The sequence below is a fragment of the Metopolophium dirhodum genome, chromosome 1 (assembly GCF_019925205.1).
Source record: "Metopolophium dirhodum isolate CAU chromosome 1, ASM1992520v1, whole genome shotgun sequence".
NCBI lineage: Eukaryota > Metazoa > Arthropoda > Insecta > Hemiptera > Aphididae > Metopolophium > Metopolophium dirhodum.
In genome coordinates, this window is record NC_083560.1 from 12,627,446 (window position 1) to 12,634,479 (window position 7,034).

The window sequence follows — 7,034 nt, forward strand, 5'->3', positions numbered from 1 at the left end:
AGGCAAAACACAGGGTGATATTAATAAAATAATATCAAAATTATTTAAAAAAAAAAAAAAAACAAGTAATAAAAATAGTAAAATTCGTTATATAATTGACATCAATTGTAATCCACATTTTAATAAAAATTATTTCGGACATTAGTTTGTACTGTCCCCCCGTCCAAGTAAAAATAAATACTAGAGGAACGCAAAATAAAAATAAAAATAGTAAGGGAGCTCCGTCTCCCTGCGCACCCCCCACCCACCAATTCGAGCACTGGGTTCTACTGCATAATATTGTATATAACACTATAATACTATGTTTATATTATATAGAAACCAATTTATTATATCTATATAACTAATCATTTAGGTCATTGACGGAGGCGTTTGCCTCACCGTTTGGAAAGCAACTCGTTCACAGCCGGGAGTCAATTCGTATAAATACTATCGACCTTTTTGACTTAGGACAGTAACTATAGCTTGCCCCCGACAATATATCATAATATATCATATAAACACTCGTCTATAAAATCGTATTTGTGTATCCCGAGTGATTCATTGAACGTAGGCCATATTATACTACTCAAAAAGTATTAATGGTTTTAAAAATATTTTTTTACATGAATTCAAATAGAACATAAAATATTAATAATGCCTATAATTATTTTCATAATATAATAATTAAATTATATGTTTAGCAATTAGAAATTGACCATTAGTATCTCGTCATTCACTACCTAGGTATGTATCATTAGTGATAACTGATAACCGATAAGTATTAAATTAACGATGGGTAATAATTTATTACCTATCACTAATTTAACATTGTACGATTGACTACGTTGCATGAACAACATACAATGATACCTATAATTATAATATATTATTGGTGTATCGAAAACTAATGTTATAATTTTTATTTTTTTTTTGTCAAACAATCGTGACTTGGACGTATTGTAAAAAAATCGCGGACGCCACTACTAGGACAAAATATCATTTATAGCCGCAATTAGAATGCCCCGATACAACCAACATTTAATAATTATCGGTTTTTGAGATTTTTTTTAGTTTTTATTTCAATATTACGTATTAATGTAGTGTCCTATCACTCTTATAGTCTTATATAATAAATGGTACAAGATTTATTGTCATGAAATATTCATGACATATTCCTTAGCCCAATCTAGACAATATCGCAACAAAAACATATCTTAATGAAGAATAACCTTATTATTGTATTTAACCTTATCAACCATAATAATATGTAGCATTAATATTTAATATTTTTATACGCCAATAACCTAAGCTATTGAAACTTTATCAAGAATAATAATAAAAAAAAAATATATAAATTCGTAATCGCATAAATCTATTTAAAATGTATTGAAAATAATGTTATTGTTTAAATGAAACGTAATAAAACACATACAATTAATATACAGATTAAAAATGTAATGATATAAACAAATACTTGGTCACATAATATAGGTACTTACAATAAAAAAAAGAAAAAATGAAAAAAACAATACACTCAAATATTACTCATACATTTAAATTAATAAACAAAGAATAAGTTTATTTATTATATTATTTAGTATATTATACTTATTTTTTGTTTATTAATTATTATTACTGAAGGCCACAAACGCGACGTGATTAAGAGTAAGCAACGGCTGCTGCCATTAGTTCTCGGATGGGTGACCATCCGGGTTCGTTGTGCGCAAAAACCTTGTCACACATACACGTGTTCCTAACCCACCGTACTAACAGTCCCAACCCTACCAACCTTACAAGCTAATGACCTCAGTCGTTGAAGCCTTAAAATCGAATAAAAAAAAAAAAAAATCTAAAACATTTAAATAGTTATTTCGGTGGAAATATCATTTTAGTAATTTGGACGACGGTCACCGATTCAGTGAATCTGCCGTCCGACAGTGACTATCGTAACAATATTATATGTCTGTTCAATATAATAAATAAGCCATTAGCATTGTGTCGTTTAGTGTAGTTTTTCTTTTTTTAAGCTAAAATAGCAATGTAGACATATTTGAAATGTGAAAATAAATCACCTTGTCCATTTGAATTGAGTGCACTGTAAAAGTAATTGGTGCCTTTTTTATTTGCGTACACGGTGCATTTTTACATTGGTGTAACTATTTATATTTGAATGTAACTGGAATGTCTAAGTACCAAATAAGGTAATGTAACTGCAGTCTGCATGGTGAACACACCCAACTTGAATATAAATTATCATTTACTTATTAATACTGAATGCTTGGATAGTTACAAGTATTTTCAATCTTAAAAAAACATTATTTATTTATTTATTTATTTTTTTTTTGGAATGATAATCGGATTAGGCAACATTTTAGGCATTTCGGAAATGTACTGTTGTAATTACAATCCCTGTTAGGTTTTAACTATTTCAAAATTATTAATGCAATATGTTATATCAACTAATATATAATACTAATAATAATATAATACTAATAATATATAATAACTAATATATAAATATATAATCAACTAAAATAAATTAAATAATTTGCTCAGGCTGTTCCCTCGTAAATATTATGGATAATTCCTACATTGTTCTTATAAAGCTGTTGGAGTAGCCATATTCCGACGTACCTAATGTTGAAATTAGAATCGAAAAAGTGAAAAATAAAATATTCTTTTGTGTTCATAAATTAATATAAGTCTGTCTTGTGTGTGCGACTGCAGTGTAAATCAAAACACTTATGTTGGTATATAGCTGTATGGCGTTTATTCACAATTTTAATAATATAATATAATATAAATTATTTACGCCTTAGGCCGGCCGCACACCAAAAGAGCAAAACTGCTTAAAGCAGACTGAGGCAGCTTTATTATGACTAATTAAAAATAAAACACATGTAATTCAGTCAAACCCGCACACTGATAAGTCATGGTCAAACAAAACATTTTTGCTCTTCAGTCAATTTATTCTAGTCATGACTAATCGTGTTGTATCGAAATAGAACATGCTCTATTCCGTCAGTCAAAACAAAACAATTCGTATCAGTCAAACCTCCAGTTTGGCCGGTATTAGATGGTTAACTAGTTGGATACCGCAGTCGTTACAGAATATTAATATTATTATAATATTATTATTATGAACTATATATTGATTTGGCATAATTTCGTTGTTTGTATTGCAATTATTAGTTGGATAAAATGTATTGTTTGGGTGATAGTTCTGATTATTGATATAATTGTTTGGAATAAATTAATTATTTGTATTATACATTTGATTATTAAAATTGTTGTTTGGATTAAATGAATTATTTGAATTAAAGTTTTGATTATTATAATTATTATTGTTATTATTGTATGAATAGTAATTATTGCACATGTTATTATTAAATGTATCGTTTGGACTCTGATATGCATGTTATTATTAAATTGCTTTTTCTGGTTAAAATTTATATTACCATTGTTAATACTATTTAATTTAGATTTTAAAAATTAATTTTTTTTCTTTAAAGTGTCAATATCTACAGAACTTCTATTTTGAAAATCTGTGTTCATTAATTTTGAATTTTCTATTTTCTTTAAATTAATTTCCAAGTTGTCTAAAGTGTCATTATTCATAATAGTTACTGTGTTATAGTATTCTGGTGTTAGTGCCTCTAATATTATATCGATTTCTCTGTCTCAGGAATGGTACAATTATTTTGGCTAATTAAATATAAAATATCTGCTAAGAACTCCAATATTTTTTATGTCGATTTAAATTTTTTATTTCATAATTTGTTTCTTAACATACGATTCTTAGCCGGTGATGCAAATTTTTCCTTAAATATTCGCTCTATTTCATCAAAAGTCGGATTTAAGTTATTAATTGTTTATGTCTTTTATAATTTATCAGCAGAATTTTTTAAATACGGTGGTAATTAAGTTAATTTTATTTGCGGAGACCACTCATTAGTAGTAACTACCACGCTAAAGAACTCGAACATTTCTAATACACATTCATCTCCCGAACCGTTAAAAATATTTGGTACAAATTGTTGAGGTCTTGCTATTTTATTTTTTGAAGTTCATTTAATTGTATTATCAACCGTTTTAAATTTAGTATAAATATCGCTATTGGTATTTATTTTATTTTTTAATAACTGTAGACAATGTTTTCCCTTTGAATTGTTATTACTTATTTTTAAACTCGCGTTGTTATTTGGATTTACTTCTTCAGATTCAAATTTCAAATTATTTGGTTGATTAGTATTTTTAATTGGTGAATGTTATTGTTCTATGTCTACCACTGTAAGTTTAGTATTACATACATTTTTATCAAGATTTAATTAAGTTTGAATTTCATTTATTAAGTATATCCCAATAGGTATTTTATATGTTTCCTCTATTTTAAATTCACACTCTTGTTCTATATTTATGTAATACTCATTATTTTGAGGATAGTAAACCATTTTATCGTCACTTGTTTTTATAAAATTTAGATTTTTAAAACCCAAATATTTTTTTAAGTTTTCATCAGTTTGCTCAGCGCTATCCGTTATCAGCCGTTCGCTGTCAGTCTGCACCTGTCAGTAGAAACCACAGTGTCAAAAAAAAATGTCCGATAATATTGAAGTGATAAGTTGTAGTAACCACAGTCATATTATGCTAGTATACAAACATTTTAAATTTACACGTGCGTATTCGTCAAAAGACGGTATTACTCGGTGGAGGTGCTACGAGAAACAGTGTGGTGCTAAGCTTTTTACAAAAAATAATAATAATAATTATGTACTGGTGAAATTTGAAGGTAGTCATTCACTAGATCATAGTGCTATCGATAGACGTATAATCGACAGATAAATTATTAATTCAGCCTGTAAACGTAAAGTGGTAGAAGATGTAAGTATGAGACCCAAACAAATTATTTTACGGGAAATTGGACAAAGTTCATGTATTACTATTTCCGTTAATGACATAGATTGTGAACGAAAAAATATGTGTAATATTGGTATGTGGCTAAGGCATACCTTTGGTTTATTATTTTTAAGCCCCAGTGAAGTAATGAGTTGTTTTATGGAAGATTTTATGCCACAGTGTCCATCTGATAATCGTATTCTAGCGTATTCACAATATTTATTGAACAATTACATCTCAAATACAAGTAAGTCCCCCCCTCCCCCAAGTTATGGGCGGAAGCAACTTCTTCATTAACAAGAACCACGAATGCGTGTGAATCATTTCATTCTAACTTCAATCAATCGTTTTATAAAAACTCGCCTTCAATATTTACGTGGGATCAGAATTTGATTGATGAGGTACAGACCAGTGTATATTGTAAAATGTCAAGTGTGGTCAATTCATGGTGGTCACACATCTGTTGCATAGATTCCACGAAACCGTCTCCCGAGGGATAACAAAAGATTTTATTCTGACCTAATATATATATACATACGTAATATAATATATAAAAAAATATTTATAAACTAAAATATTTAAAAACTAAAATATATAAAAACTAAATTATTTAAAAACTAGAATATATACAAGATAGAATATTTAAAAACTAGAATATAATCAGAATATAGCCATTTACCAAGTCTTCTCCTCAAAGTACAGACGATTATTAACGTAACCTAGATTATACACATCACCGAAATTATACAATCGATTACTTAATGTTATATCAACTCTCGTATGATCAACTTCGATGTCTAACTGATGGAGTATATTCTTATGGTTTTTTGTTTCTATAAGGAGTGTGTTGGATAAATCTTAACAACCTAGATGTTTAGTATCTAAATATTTACATAACGATACAAACATAATATTGAACGTCAGATGTTGCCAATAATTTCTTCCTATTCGAACGTCCCTTAATTCTAGATTCTCGATATCATGATATCTATAGATACATTTTAAAAACTAAATTATCAAAATATCGGGGACCTAAATTATGATCCCAAACCAGACGCCCCCATGACAAATGTAGGTTCCAGCTAGCAAAGCAACGATCGCATTTTAATTGGTATACATATTCGTATATTTTTTTAAAAAATACTCAAAATCATAGCTAGAATACATAGCCAGAAGCGGAACGAGCCATTCGAGCTTGAATTTGAATTTTTCGGCTATAAAGTTGTACCATAACTGGCTATCTAACATATGGTATAAATAGCAATAATCACCCATTTTATCTCTGCAAGTTAGGCAATTATCTTCAAAATTGTTATAAGCACCACATGTAGATGTTAAGAATTTTTCTAGCGTTGAGTGAAAATAATAATGTACTACTTCTAAGACTATAAATAAAATCGTACTAATATTAAATATATGCAGAAATTTACTTGAATACGAGTCCATAGTATTTGAAAGAGTGTCGCAGAAATAAAAATATTAGATACAAACAATTTGATAGTTTGAATACTACTGAATCGGAAAAATCGATAAATTTTTATAAGATAAAAGGAATTGATATAATTTTATAAGTATACAATAAGAGATTTCGTTATATCATTATAATCTGTTTGAACCTGTCAATACTATACAGAAAAATGTTCTATCGTTTGATAAATGATAGATAAATGTAAGTATTTTGAAAAAAATAGAGTTCGGTGGGTAGGGATATGATTATTTGAATAAAAATGTGTGTTACAACTGCATTGAATTAAATATTATTTCAGTTACTTCGAATATTTCTAAGGCACCCAAATCCACCCCTTTACGATCATAAAAAACCTCTTGTTCTCATGTACAAATTTTTAATCGACGTAAATTTTTTTTTTTTTTATAGTTATTTATTTACAATTCTCTAATAGCGTTAAATATTTGATCAGCTAATATAACTATTTCTGCTGCACCTATATCTATAGGTATAAAACCGTTAATTCTGCTCAACCCATTCATACTTGTGCATAACTGCAAGCGACGCTTACGAATTTCACATGTTTTAAATTCTCTAATCACACCGTATACATGCCTCTTATAATATTTTCCTAATAGACCAGTCTCTTTCAAATAATACAGTGAAACGACGTATAGACGTAAGTCTTAGACGGAAACGAAAAATATCT